This window comes from Pseudopodoces humilis, chromosome 15 (genome assembly GCF_049639895.1).
Source record: "Pseudopodoces humilis isolate 2021_Gansu_Grassland_sample_001 chromosome 15, ASM4963989v1, whole genome shotgun sequence".
Lineage (NCBI taxonomy): Eukaryota > Metazoa > Chordata > Aves > Passeriformes > Paridae > Pseudopodoces > Pseudopodoces humilis.
This window is the reverse complement of record NC_142214.1, coordinates 16726599-16740568: the sequence shown is the minus strand read 5'-3', so window position 1 is coordinate 16740568 and position 13970 is coordinate 16726599. Positions and strand designations below refer to the sequence as shown.

The 13970-nt window shown below is 45.4% G+C and overlaps 1 protein-coding gene across 5 annotated transcripts in view; it reads right to left on the bottom strand.

Moving 5' to 3' along the window:
* The window catches only part of DRP2 (dystrophin related protein 2), a 28890-nt gene extending 22883 nt beyond the window's left edge, over positions 1 to 6007 (bottom strand). For all 5 annotated transcript variants that reach the window (XM_088062632.1, XM_088062633.1, XM_088062635.1 and 2 more), the window contains exon 1: positions 5698 to 6007. The gene's annotated coding sequence lies outside the window, so the exon portion shown is untranslated. The remainder of the gene's footprint in view (positions 1 to 5697) is intronic.
* Positions 6008 to 13970: the final 7963 nt, after the last annotated feature.

Sequence of the window (13970 nt, the reverse complement as noted above, 5' to 3'; positions counted from 1 at the left end):
CCTTTGACACTCTGCAACAGCAAAGACAAAGCCCAGAGGTAGGCAACCCAGATAATGTGGAACTGGCTGAGCTGCACAGCAGCCAGCACAAAGGAGGACATTCAGGGGGAGAGAGAGACAACCAGACGGAGAGGCACGTCTGCAGGCAAGCCAACAGCTCCCTATAACCCCTTGCCAAATTCCCTGCTATTACTGGAACCAGGCAAGGAGAAATGCTCTTGATCTGCTCTGCTTCTCTGCCGAGGCACACAAAACAGCTCCAGTTCTGGCACTCCTACTTTAGTGCTTCTGTACAGCTCTGTGTCTGGGCACTGCAGCATGTGGAGTAGAGATTTTGTGGATGCTTCCTGGCTAAATTCCTATTGCCTGATTTCTGTGACTGTCAAGAGCCAAACCTGTGATCCACTTTGCCTCTCCCACACCACCATTCACTTTCTGCACTCTGCTTTAGGTTGGTGCTGGAGACCCAGCACACAACAGCCAAGGCTCAGCATCATAGAAGCCAGATTTAAGTGCAGACAACAAAAACTATCATCCCCACAGCCTACTCCAAACCTCTACATGGAGAGATCCTCCTTTGGAAGGCAAAGGGAACAACATGGTCAGGCTATTCAAATGGATATAAAGTGATCTTGGTCCCCTGGGCACACTTCTGTGCAAGCAGAACAAAAATCGAGGCTCAGGTGAGCAGAAGCAGAGGAGAATTCCCACAGGTGGACACTGCAAGAAGCAGCTGTAGAGTCACCATGGACTGGGGCACTGCATTCACAGTGGAGACAGCAAGAAGGGAAATCTCTGATTGAGACTGGTGCCTCTCACCTGATCTTTGCTGGAGGTCCCACTCCAGGTACAAAGGTGGTCAGATCAGTCCTCAGAAGGAGCAGGTACAACCTTGTTACCTGGTGCTGCTTTGCATCCTCCCACATGAACAATACCCAACACTTGCCTCTGCTCTCAGTACACCTTAAGAAAGGAAGCAGTACATGTTCCACAGTGCTGTGTTACAGCCTCCAAACACTTCAGTACCCAAGCCACTACCACAGTTGAGACCTTGATGATCATCTAGTTGAAAAATGAGAATGCCAAAAATCTTGACGTTACATTTCAACAGCTGAATGCTTGGGCATTAAAGTGTATTAAAACAAAAATATTTGCCTTTTGCCTCTTCCTACATGAGCTGTAGCTGTTACAAATTCAGTGCTAGAGAGCCTGTCCCACTCACTGCTTCCCAGGCAGTCTGACAAAGGCAGCTGGAATAGCCTTTGCTCAACCAGCTCGGCTTCAGCTCTGTCACAGAGCTCACTGCTCCACTCAGGGATCTCTGTGCTCTCTCTGCTTTACAGACCTGCTGCAGTAGCATCCCTGGCTGGCTGGAGCCTGTGTCCCAGCTCCTGCAACACCTCTTCTCCATCCCAGCCAAAGGCAAGTGCACATGGTGCTCAGTATTCTCCAATTTTGCTGCATTTGTTTGAAATCCTCCTGATACAAACCCATATCCAAACTCTCCCAAATGTCAAGGGAATTCACACTGCAGCTGACCCTCCACAGCTAAAGGCAACCCCCAGGATTAGAAACCTGTCACAGGAAGTAGAATGTAGTGTCAGATGTTGAATCTCCAGCTCTCTACCACACATAACAGCAGCAAACACAGCATATAGATCAAGAGGTCTCTTAATCACATGGTTTATGCTTTGAATTGCTAATTTCCTCCTCAACATACTTTTCTGAAACTTTCCACTTCAGATCTTGGCCTATAAGGAAAAAAACATGGGAACATCTTGAAGCAAGGCAGCTCAGCTCAGTCTTTATCCCATGAGGAGAGTGGAAATACAAACATGTTCCCTGCTGCTGGAAATGTTAATGACTTTGTTGTTGTTTAACTTACTGTACAGAGAAGTAATAACATTTTAGCTCAGCATGTTCAGTGTCCTTTAAGGGGAAAGGTGGGAGGCTTGTGGATATTTCGGAGTTCAGCTCCCATGTAGATGTTAACAAAGGCAGCATTCCCAGGCTGACAGACAGCAGGACTCCCTCAACAGCTTAAAAACACATCCTGTTTCAGCAAAAATTGTTTTCTGCACTTGTAAGTAAATAATTTAAGCCTGAGATCATGGGCCAGATGACCTACTTCCCAAGACGCCACTGGTCAAGGTTTGGTGAGAGAGAAGCAACCTTTGTCCCACTGGGATCAACACAAAAACAACACAGTTCCCTCTCAGAGCACAGGCCCTTAATCTCCATCCTTTTACAAAGCCAGAATAGATACCCAAACACACGCCCACAAAAAATCATCCCAACATCCTCCTGGTTGTTATGTGCTGCTGTGTACCCTGAAAGGGGACTATCAGCAATCTTCCACATGTGGGAGCATTTCCAACCCCATCATCTGAGGGCTAAAAATCACAGAAACCAAAGCTGCCACTGGGCTTCACACTGCACTTCCACCAAAGAACCAGATCCCCTTTATTAATTAAAATGAAGAGTGCTTCAATTAAGCACCTGTCCATAAGAATTACCATAAAACCTTTGCTGTATCTGGTAGTGAGCAAGCAGCACAGAAGATGTGTTATTCACTGAGGGTGAGTGAAATGGGGACTCTCACATCTAATGAGCTCCTTTCTTAAATGGCCACTTGGACTTTGAGCTCATAACCAAAATGTTATTTTAATTCAATGGATAAACAGGTGCCACACATCTTAATAAGGAAGCAGCATCCTTTGCCCTGGCTCACTCACTCCCCATTTTCCCAACAGAATACACACATTCACAAAATCTCAAACTGAAAAATTTCACCAGTTGGCTTTGCACTAGGAAACTGTGATGATGATGTCCCCACCTCACCAGGTGAGTGTGGGTGTATGCCCACAACATGGTCATGCAGAACTGACTAGCCCTCTCTCTGCTCAAAAATAACTTATGGGATTTTTTTAAGGAAGATTGAAAAACCTAAATTTCTTGTGCATGTCATTTCAGACTCCCAGCTGGGTTCTAAGTTGTTCTCTCTGAGGCTCACTTTTCCTAGGAACTCTCTCCATATCTTAGCAGATTAAAGTACTTAAATAATGACTCAAGCAGGCAGAGGAGCCAGCTGTGAGCCCACAGCCCTGCAGTGCTGGACACAGAGAAGCTGCTGCCTGATAGACCTGGCAGACAGAAGGAGCAGGAGAAGGGCAAGCAGCAACCTCCCAAAAGGGACAGCAGCACAGGGGGGAAATCACTTGCTTAATGACTGAAACAAGGTTGCACCAAGCATAAAAATTGAATGCATTCCTTCAGAAATGGCCCCTTTCAGTGGCCCCTGAAACCTGCCAATTTAAACCAGTAAAAACCTCAAGCCTTGTCTTTGCCTTTCTCCTCTAAGCACCTGAACTTTCCCTTCCCTGCTGCTGGAAGCAGCAAACAAGTTTTGCTGCATTGTGAAAAGCACATCACCCATTTGCCACGCTGTGTAAGTGATCAGCAACAGTGGGAAGAGCACACCCACACTCAGTTATGATGGCCAAGGTAATGCTGCTGACTCCTGGCTTCCTTGGCACTTTGCTTCTCATTCTCACTGTAAAGCTGGCACCTGCTTCTCCAAACGCGACATTCTGCCTTGCCCCCAAGGTCGTCTTTATTATAAACTCCCTGCCAAAGCACAAGGTTCTCTGGCCTTCTGAGGCCATGAATTAAATGACCAGGCTGTGTGCCCCATGGAGTCACATTTCCTTTCCCTACTTGAGATGTATCAGTGACCTTATTCCTATGCAAAGGGAAACAGCAAAGGAAAATGGGAGCTATTTTGGCTCAATTCTGAAAAGATCAATTTCATCTTTATACACCTATGAAAATGAGACTTCTTTGAGGACTGAATTCTTTCTGGTCAGTATGTCTTATTTCATGAGACTCATAATTCCCCTTTTATGCTTTTATCATAGACATCCAGGCTTAAGTGAAAGCCTTGAATATATTTCTCAAAACATGATTATATTCAGAAATTCACCATGTCTCCAGAACTCAGGACTTTTGTTTGAGCCCATTCATTTAATCCCTTTCCTGTCTCACTTTGTTTAGTTTTGCAAAGAGCCACTCCAACCTGAGCAGCCCCATTCACAGTTACAGTGCTGGCCAGTTTTAGAGAGCAGCGTTGCTCTGTCTCAGGTGTCAATCCAGAAACATGGTCTTCATCTCATCTCAGCTCCTTCAGCTGCCAGAGAGGACCTGAACACAGCATCCCATCACAGTGCCCACTCCAACGCTTCCCCTCCCAGCTCTCCAGGCACCCACATTCCTGGACACTGCTGCAAAATGAGACTGCTCCAGTTCCTTTCCAGAGTGCCACCACATCCTTGCTGTCTCCAGAACGCTGCCTGGACAGCTCCCCCAGCAGCAGAGAAAGCAGCTTTCAGCACGGGGAGCTGGCAGGGGAGGGTGTGAGATGGCACCAGAGCCACGGCAGGCACACGAGCCACACACGGGTGCCAGGAGAATGGAAACCCTCCCGGCACAGCTGAACCTTGTGGCTGGGACCTCACACAGCTTCCTCAACAAGGGCACTTTGGTCAGGCAGGAAAGGCCATTAACAAGAACAATCAAGTGAGAACTCTCACAGGTCCAAGACAGAGGTGAGCAGCAGCAGGAGAGGTTTGAGGGACCTTGGATTAGGGAACAACAAGGAAAACAAACTGACAAAAAAATTAATGGACTTTCTTTTTTTTCAGCACTAAAACCCAAAATACAAACAAATATTGGTTTCTCACAGAGAAACCATGGCATTCAAGGGTGTGAGAGTAATTGCTCCGCACCCCTGTCACTGCACATGGGCAATCTCAGCATCAAAAGCCCATAAATACAATGCTGGCACTTCCACCAGTGGACCTCCACAGCTGTGATGCTGTGCTGGAGGGAAGGCTGAAGGATACAGGCTGGACTGGGGACCTGTAATAATCTGTGGCACTTAATCTTGAGAAATCACAGCCCAGGCTGTCCTGTCTGGCAGGGAGAGGGAGGCAGAGTGCTGAGCCCTGGGGAGCAGGAAAGGTCCTGTGCTGCCTGCAGGCAATCCTGCAGTCGGCCAGGGCTGCCTGCATCCAAGAGAAGGTCAGTGGTGGCAATAGAAGCCCTTGAGAGGGGAGGAGGAGGAGGAAAGATGAGTGAAAGGAGCTGGGGAGCAGCTGGGGGAGGGGAGGGCGGACACATAAAGGAGCAAGGCTGGACCGTGTAAGGTAGTGAATGGAAAGGGCAGACCTAGGACTGTGGGCTGATCCTTGCTTACTACGTGAGGAATCTTTGGGTCCCTGCCTTGCCCTGCTGCCTGATCCTCCCAGGAAGATGCTAGAAGGCCACCATGCACCCTGCCCGGAGCAGCCCTTCAGCCCAGGCAGAAACACTGCCAGGGTAAATAAGCCTTCAATGTGAAATGCATCGAAGCCGGCGAAACCGGGATGCTGGAGACTGTTGTTTGCCTCGGGAATCCGCATCCCTAGCCGGTGCCTAGCCTCTCCCTGGTGGAAATGGTTTTGGCCACCTCTCTTGCTCTCACCCTGACACCCTTCTTTTCTTCTCTGCAAGTTTCCTCACCCGCACATGCATGGGCAGCGCTGCTGCCAAGGGACACCCCCAAAGAGCGCATTTCCGAGCTTAAACCATCTGTCTAAATTCTCCCCTTTTCCAGCCCAGCCAGGATCTGAGTGGGAAACAAATTTTGTCATGGCCTACCTTCCGAGTCCGCCAGGTCTGAGCCGCGGGGGCAGCGGGCAGCGGGGAGAGGGGCTGTGCGTGTGAATCAGCAGAGGAGTCCCTGTGACAGGGATGCATGCTGAGCCTCAGCACCGCTGCCTCTCCTCCTCCACCGCCCCGGCTGCTGTGTTGCTATGCGATCACATCACCACGAGCAGCATCTCGCCGAGCCTCCAAAGAGATCCCCTTGACTCGGCAAAACACAGCGGGGAACAAGGACGAGCCCACCAAGTGCCCGGCCCTTCGGAGAGCTCGGCCGGCGATCGATCCGGAGGAGGGAGGGAGAAGAGTGGAGATGCAAAGACAGGCACGCACGGGAGGAGGAGACAAAATACACATGGAGAGGGGGAAAGGGAGGAGGGGAGATGTACAAACACACAGAAAGCGCCGTGGTCTGACCTCTGGAGACCTGACACGGGCTGCCGGGCTCAGACACACTTCCCTCTTGCTCGCCGACATCTCCCACCGCCTCTCGGGGCTGGCGTCTCTCATTTTAGGTTGGATATGGCCACGCGTGTGCTGGAAAATGCCAGACACGTTCGCCTCCTTCCTTAACCACAATTTGGGTATCTGACACAAGACTTTATAATTTAAGAATAGCCCGTTTCAAAATTAAAGGAGCAAAAATAGGATTATCACTTCATTTCGGATGTGCTTCCCGTTCTTCTTAGAAAAGAAAAATAAGTAAAAGAAGGCAATTCTCCAGGCTGGGGAGATCTTTTAAATGTCAGGGTATCTTGTCTCAGCTCACAAGAAACAGGAGGATTTGAGCTGCTAGCTTGGATGAGGACATAGACACAGAGTTGGGATTTTGGTCCACAGATAACAGTTTACAGTTCTTCACATCATTCCACCTAAGGATTTCAAACTGCACAAGTCACCAAATGATGTTATTTTCATATAACACAAAAAGAAAGAGAATTAAATTACTTGGTGAGAAAGAGGATTCAAATGTAATCTTAGCTCTGTGTTTTAAGCACAAGACTGTCTCAGCCTTTCCATGGGAAAATTAAAACTTGGGAAATACAATCTTCCTGGTCCTTGTCAGAGTGGTCTTTCATGAGTCTTAGCCCTTTTTTTTCCCAGAGCTGACAGACTAAATATGTTATTTTTCTGCTGACACAGTCATGTTACCCAGAAATATCAGTGGTGTTTGTAAACATTTTCCATTTTTATACATTTATTCCCCATCTCAGGTGCATCCCAAAATCCAGGTTCACTTGGCTCACTCAGACCCATCAAATGTAACAGCTTCACAACTCCACAACATTCCTGAAAAATCACTTCTGGCCAAGCCAGCGATGGAAATAACAAGTGGCAAACTCTCTGCAGCATCACAAGGCTTCCTGTGGGTTTAAGGACGATGATGCTGCACAGAGGGACAATGCCCAACCCACCCCTGGCCCGGCCCCAGCAGGTTGGGGAGCCCATGACCTCCTTCCAGCCAGTCTGGGCGTCTTACAGAGCAAAACTTTGATCCCACACCATGGGGATGTGAATGGATCAAAAGCTTTTCAAAGTCACCAATTTAAACATGGAGGTTTAAAACTCAAAATATAGTTGATTTTGTGTAAAACATGTTTGAGAGTGTCCTCAAGAAACCAGTGAGCTCCTTGTGATGGTACCAGCTAGAACCTGCAGCAGGTGGGTGACCAACCCTAAGTTCTCCCTTCATCCTAGACAGGTGCACCAGGAGTCAGGAGCAGAGCAGTGAGACACAAAACTCATGTAACTGCACTGGAAGGAGATTTTAAAATAGAAACCTCCTTATAGTTGGTTCCAAAAGGAGCAACACTGAATACTTTGAGTACCAACCCAAGAATTACTTATTCACTCCACACCTTCTACTCTTAAAAGCTTCTTCAACAGCTTCTGCTTCCACAACAGCTGTACTGATGCAACAAAATCCCTCCTGGAAAGCTGTATTTAGACCAAAGAAAACAGATATGGATCAGAAGACAAAAATGAGCAGAGACTGCTGGGCTATTTTTGTGCACATACACAAATAATAAATCTTGGGTTAAATAAGGAGAGCGAGGGGGAAAATAACAGCAGAGTCTGGAAGGGCTGTCCAGGCAGCTCCAAAGACACCATTTTCCACAGAGACATGGCCAAATCCGATAGCAGCATGTATCTGTCACCACCAGCATCTGTAAGGGACATGACAACATGGATAAACATATCAAGTCAAGTTACACATGCACTCAGCACAGAAGCATGAACAGACAGCATGAACCACAAAAACAAGGTGCTTTGCAGTACAAGCATCCTAAATTATTGATTGTTTAAATGCAGTAGAGTAAAAAAATCTCTTGTGTCAGTTTAGTTTAAATTATGAGGCGAACCAGAATGTCTGCTGGGAGGGTTGCTTCCAGGGCTGGGAACATCTTCCCAAGTCCTCCAATACTTTCTGTTTTAAGGATATAATTAGGGCAAAAAAAGGAGGAATCCAGAACTCAAAGGGAATGAGGGAGACGAACTCGGATGTGTCATAATCGCAGTTTTCACATAAGCACTACAACTTTTTTAAGTGTATGGGAAGGTTTCTGAGATGAGAGGCTAAATTTGGTGTGCTATGAGTTCTGAAGAGAATTTAAGCCAAAAAAATCTCCCAAGGAACTCCAAGAGCTAAGCTTCCAGAAGATACACTTCATATATTCCCCTAATGAAACATTTCAGACTTATGTTTCATGAAACGGCAAATACGTATCTTGTTAGGAAAACTAACAATGTCCACCTTCCCAACAGGGACATCTCAATATGCACAGTGCTAAATACAGTGTACAATCATACAAGAGGTAAAAATTGGGACAGGTTTTATAAGGCTTGGACATAAAATTGGCATATATATAGAGAGAGACACACACACTGACAGTATTTTTAGTTTGAAAGTTTTAAAAGCTAAGAAATAAGGGCTGTGTTTACTTTCAGCCTAAATTCTGTATTATTTTCTCCCTATACAAAGCCATTATTATTAATCACTTTTAAGTTGGAATATCCATCACACTAATTATTCTTGCGTTACCAACCAAATAAAAACATTACATAAAATTCTGGCATTCACATTTTCAACATAAAACTTCAGGGCTCAATATAATTAAAGGCTATTATTTTTACATTTTTCTTCCCATAAGTTCCCACCAATTAACTTTATCTTCTAAAATAGTCCTTGTAACAGGGAATTGGTTCCCAAAACGTGCAGCCTCTCTTCCCTCCTTTGAAACATCACATCTCCTGAAAGAGCAAGTTCATCTCTCTGGTACAGAAGAGGAAGTATTGTAAGCATCCTTTGGAAACTTTGGTACATTCTTTCCCTTTCGGAGTAAAGCTCATATTTATCCATTTATCCCAGTTAAAGTGTTTTAGAGAACAATGCTTTACCCAGCAACAGAATGTAGACTTATCCTTGTTAACAGGAGGATACAGCAGACACCAAGAGCAGCACTTTCCCTAGAGCCATACACCCACAGTCCTTGTGGATCCATCTGCCGAAGAGGAGCTCAGAGAAAGGCTTGTGAGCCAGGACAAGGTCCCTTATGGCTTGAAGAAATTCAATTTCTCCCCAAGAGCCTACAAATCCCAATCTTCCTGAGACGGGGCTCCCTCACCCGGGTCTCATCCTAATTAAAGCATCAGAGAGGACTGGGTTCTCTCACAGCTGCCCACATCCAAACAGCTGTACCTGTTTTGATTCAGGATCATTGATCTCAGTGGTTGTGCTGCTCCTGCCTGGGGAGGGAAAGCCAGAGGAGTAGGTCATGCACAAAGGGACAGACCTGCCCATCAATTCCAGTACATTAGACAGGCCAGCAGGCTTGGGATCAGAGCACAAAGAGCCCCTCTTCAACAAGAATTAACAAAACTAGAATTAGGGCCCTAAGAAAATTATTTAGTTGACTGGATATGGTACCATCCTGGGGGGCTTTTTGTTTTGTTTAAATAACTGATATCAAATAAATAAATGTACCTCTTTTGCTAGCATCAATCAGCAGAAAAACCTTCCCAGAGCAGATTCTACCCTGCTGAAAACATTTAGAAAAGCAGCAGGGTACTTTCTAAACACATGGTACCTGGGGTGAGAGAGAAGAATGGGCAGAGAACTGATACAAGCAGACAGCTGCCATGCACTCAGAAGCAGAATTAATCCCTCTCTTCATTTGTTCCCACACAAGCCTTGAAACAATTTCCTCAAAATGAGAAATAGAGTCTATAGGGGAGGAAGGAAATCTTTTCAGAGCAGAGAGTGCCAAAAGAAAGAGGGGTGGGTAACAAAAGAGTGTAAAAGAAGTTGGGAAAGAGATGGAGAAAAAAAGAGAAAGGAGAAAATGGTAGAAGAGAAAGCAAAAGCATACAGGAGAGGAGGGCAAGGCACACAAGGCAGATTTCAGGGGCTGTTTTGTTCCTCAAAAGCTGCCAACATGTTTACAATGTGCCTCCATCCCCCTCCTTATTTACTGGGCAGTGCACTCAAAGGAGCAGGAAAGCAATCCACAAGAGCTGCTGAAGATTCAGTTGGACACAGAACAGAGGTGCCCTAAGAGAAAGGAAACTGCTTAGTGATCCGTGCACAACAAACCATGATGGGGATGTTACAGGCCCAGAGACCCGAGAGAGAGGGCTGGGAGGAAACCTGCAGAGAGCAGCCTCTTCCTGCAGAGATGGCACTCACAGGCAGCACAGACACTGGAGCAGTGCAAGTCAGACTGCATGGGGATACAGCTGCACGTAAAAATATATGTTCACAGCAGAAGCTTATCCCTGAATTCTTCAAAGGAAGAGCCCAAAGGATTTGGGCAGAGTGTAAAATCTGTTGCAATTTGCAGCCTAAACCCAGTGCCTGAAGCTCAGCCACGTTACAGTGACTTAAATATCCCATGACTGAGCCAGTGCTGGAACAGCCCATCCTGTGTCACGTTTCTGGCAGGTACCACAGCTTGCCTGATGCATGTTCACTCATTAAACTGCAGAATGGGATCACGCCTCAGCCTACAGATTTCTAAACACTGTCAAGGTTAAAATGGTATTTAGAGCCTATGTAGGTACCTGCATCTTTCTCTTTTTTTCTTTTTGAAGATCAACTGTTTTGATTTCTACATTTGTGCAAGGGCAAGCCTGGAGATTAAAGCCTGTAAAAAAAAAATCTTACCCTCTGTTATGCAGACTTTTTACTCCTACAAGACAGGAAGCTGAGAGGCAGAGAGGCATCTTCACAAAGGTACACACCTTGCAGAACGTTATTTATGTACTTCAACACCTCCCTTGCCAACTATAATTACTTGGACAGGTCTAACAGATACATACAGTTCTCTCAGGAATCCTGTGCCCAAAACCACATCACCAAATGCTAAGGACATAAAAGGAATTCTTGGTCAAAAGCAAGGTTTGGTGGCATCCAGCCCTCATCAGACCACAATTGTTGCTTCCATTTTAAAAAGCAGAGCCATAATGAGGGAAACCCATTGATACAACATAAATCATCTTTCCTGGAAGAAAATACTTGAAGACTCTGTTCTTTCAAGATATTCATCATCCAGAGCAAGCTTTTTACCAATCTCTGTTGTTTTTCATCCATGATGCACCCTCTGACTAAAAAGCACATAAAGAGCTCCCTCACACACTCTCTCAGGAGCCACGGAACTACAAATCAGCCCAGTGTATTATTAATGACAAGTTATCAGAAGATCTAGGACAACAGCCAGCCAGGAGTTTCACTGTGCTGAGATTCTGTAGAGAAAATGAACCCTTTGCCAGGTCAGATCCCACAGTTTCCCTTGTTCCTGTCTCCACTGTGCACAGATTTGTGATAAGCCATTTTGTCACAGCAGCCAGGAGGTGATTACCCTGCCCTAGAGGCCTTACAACTGAGCCTTGCCTAAAAGACAAAGGTAACCAAGTGAGGAGACACTGGGTAGAGGCACAAAAATCTCAAACACTGTATAAAAAAAGGCAAAGTGAATTTTATTTTGCTAGCAGTTAAATGTTATTAGAAGGGTTCAGGAGGACCCATATTGGCAGTTGTTAGAGCTGCAGTACAAGGCTCACAAGATTCAATTTCCTGAGTGGTTACAGCTGTACCACCTTCTAAATCCTTGGGTCCTGATTTATTCATGGCATTAGGAATGCAAAATGCAAGCAGAGGGAAGTAGGCCAACAAAAGAATAGAAAGCAGGGATACAGAGGAACCAGTTTCTTCATTCCAGCTAAAAACAGGTTGAAATTATTAACTCTTTCAGAGCAGGCTCTCTCTGAAAGGCTCTGATGCATCAAGAAGCACAAATGAGTCTCCCACCACAAACCAGAAATTATAAACAGAAACACAAAGCAAACACGGCTCCAGAAGAATTTGGATTAACTCTAGCCCAAGGCATTTGGATTTTCAGATGCATCATGTTCACTGTGTCTGACAGGGAGGGGTTAATGGCTTTGGTTGTGTGAACTGGGGACCAGATGTTCAGCTGGTGCAACTCAACACAGATCCATTAGAAATTAGTGGAGCAGTGGCTGCTTACCCCAGACAGGATTCTGGCCCAGTACTTTGAAATCCTGTTTATTACCCACTTAGAGATTTCTCCAAAGGAGAGGCCTCACTTTTTCAAATCAGCTAAAAAGCTACTAGAAACACCAGAGGATGCAGTTAAAATGAAATGGCCACTGCCATGGCCTGTATATGATACTACAAAACCCCTAAATCAAAAGCCTGTAGAAGCCTTGTGACAAATAATACCCCAGCACAGTTGTTTCTGCTATGATTTCATAGTGTCCACCTACCTTACAATGGGCTGAAACAGTCATGAGAGGTAAATCACTCATTTGCCACTTACCAGGAAATGGATGGGTCTTCATTACGTCCATTTTAGTCCTCAGACAGAGCAGCTGTGGTCAGCCAGGTCTTTGAGCACATGCTTTTCACAGAAAATGGTCTGCAAAATTTGCTGTGATGACTCAAATGCAAAGAGCAAGCAGGGGAAAAAAGATAAGAAAAGTGAAAAGGTACAGTGGCACATTCCTCCCTAAAAGGGCCATTCTTCCACTCAAGTGCAATGCTACTCAGATAGTTAGAGGGGAAAAAAAGAGAAAAAAAATGTCCAAATGTCAAAAAAGACAAGAGTTACCACAGCATAAAGTGGCTAGAAATAATCTCTAGAGGCCAATAATCCAATAATACCAGGCACATTTTTGCTGCATGGGATGGATTTTAGACAGGCATCTTGTCCAACAACCAAAAAACAAAACAAAAAATCCCACAAAAAAAAACCAACCAACCAAACAAACAAAAAAACCACAAAAAGTAACAACGTCACCACCCCAACACATTAAAATCATGTTATCTGTCCTGTTGCTGTAGTTCTGCACCTCCAAGTGCCCAGCCTGTGTACTTGAATGTCAAAACTGTGCACAGTCTGCCTAAATACTTTCACAATCCAGGGTATAATAAAGTCTTGTGATGCTGCATGTCTTCCATAATATGATTCTGTGCTTTCTCAACCAAACACCAACCCCAAGGGAAAACTGATGTCAGGGACCAGTAACTGTAAAACATTCACTATATCCCAAAGGATTCTGCTATAAGCTCCTTTAAATACATTTACATAATCACACACACTCTTAAGAACCCAGGCATGTTTCACGAGTGAAGTGAAGCCTCTGGCAGCACCTCCAGTCTGACGGGAATGCACCTTCCACAAACTCCAAACAGCACCTAGACAACAGGAAGCCTTTTCTCCCTGGCTAATGCTTCTTTTAGATGTTCTGCCCCTGCTCCTTTCCCTACTGAACGAGGCTGCCATGCACACATCTGTCAGTGGCCCCAGGGAATCACTCCAGCCTTGTTGTACAGAGTCCCAGTGTGGAAGTACAAGTCTGGTCAGCATCTGAAGACACCTGCATGGTGTAAGGACAAAAGCTAAGGGTTAAGGTATCCCTAGGGACTGCAGTACACAGCCTCTCCAGCATAAGTGGACATAATATTTCCAACTTCTTTTTGAAGGTAGTTTCACAGAAAAATTATAGAACCCGTAAATATGTTAGGGCCATGTCTTGAAACATATCCAGTTGGAGGATTTTTTAATATGTGGAGTTTCTCCTGTTGAAAAAATATAATTAGGGTTTTGAAGATCTGTTTCTCTTGACAAAAATTAGCAAGCAGCACTTATACTACTTGGGATAACACAGATGAATGAGAAGGGCAATACTTTAGGCATATTAACCAGATGTACTTGAGCTGAGAACAGTGGTACTCAACCAGTCTGATT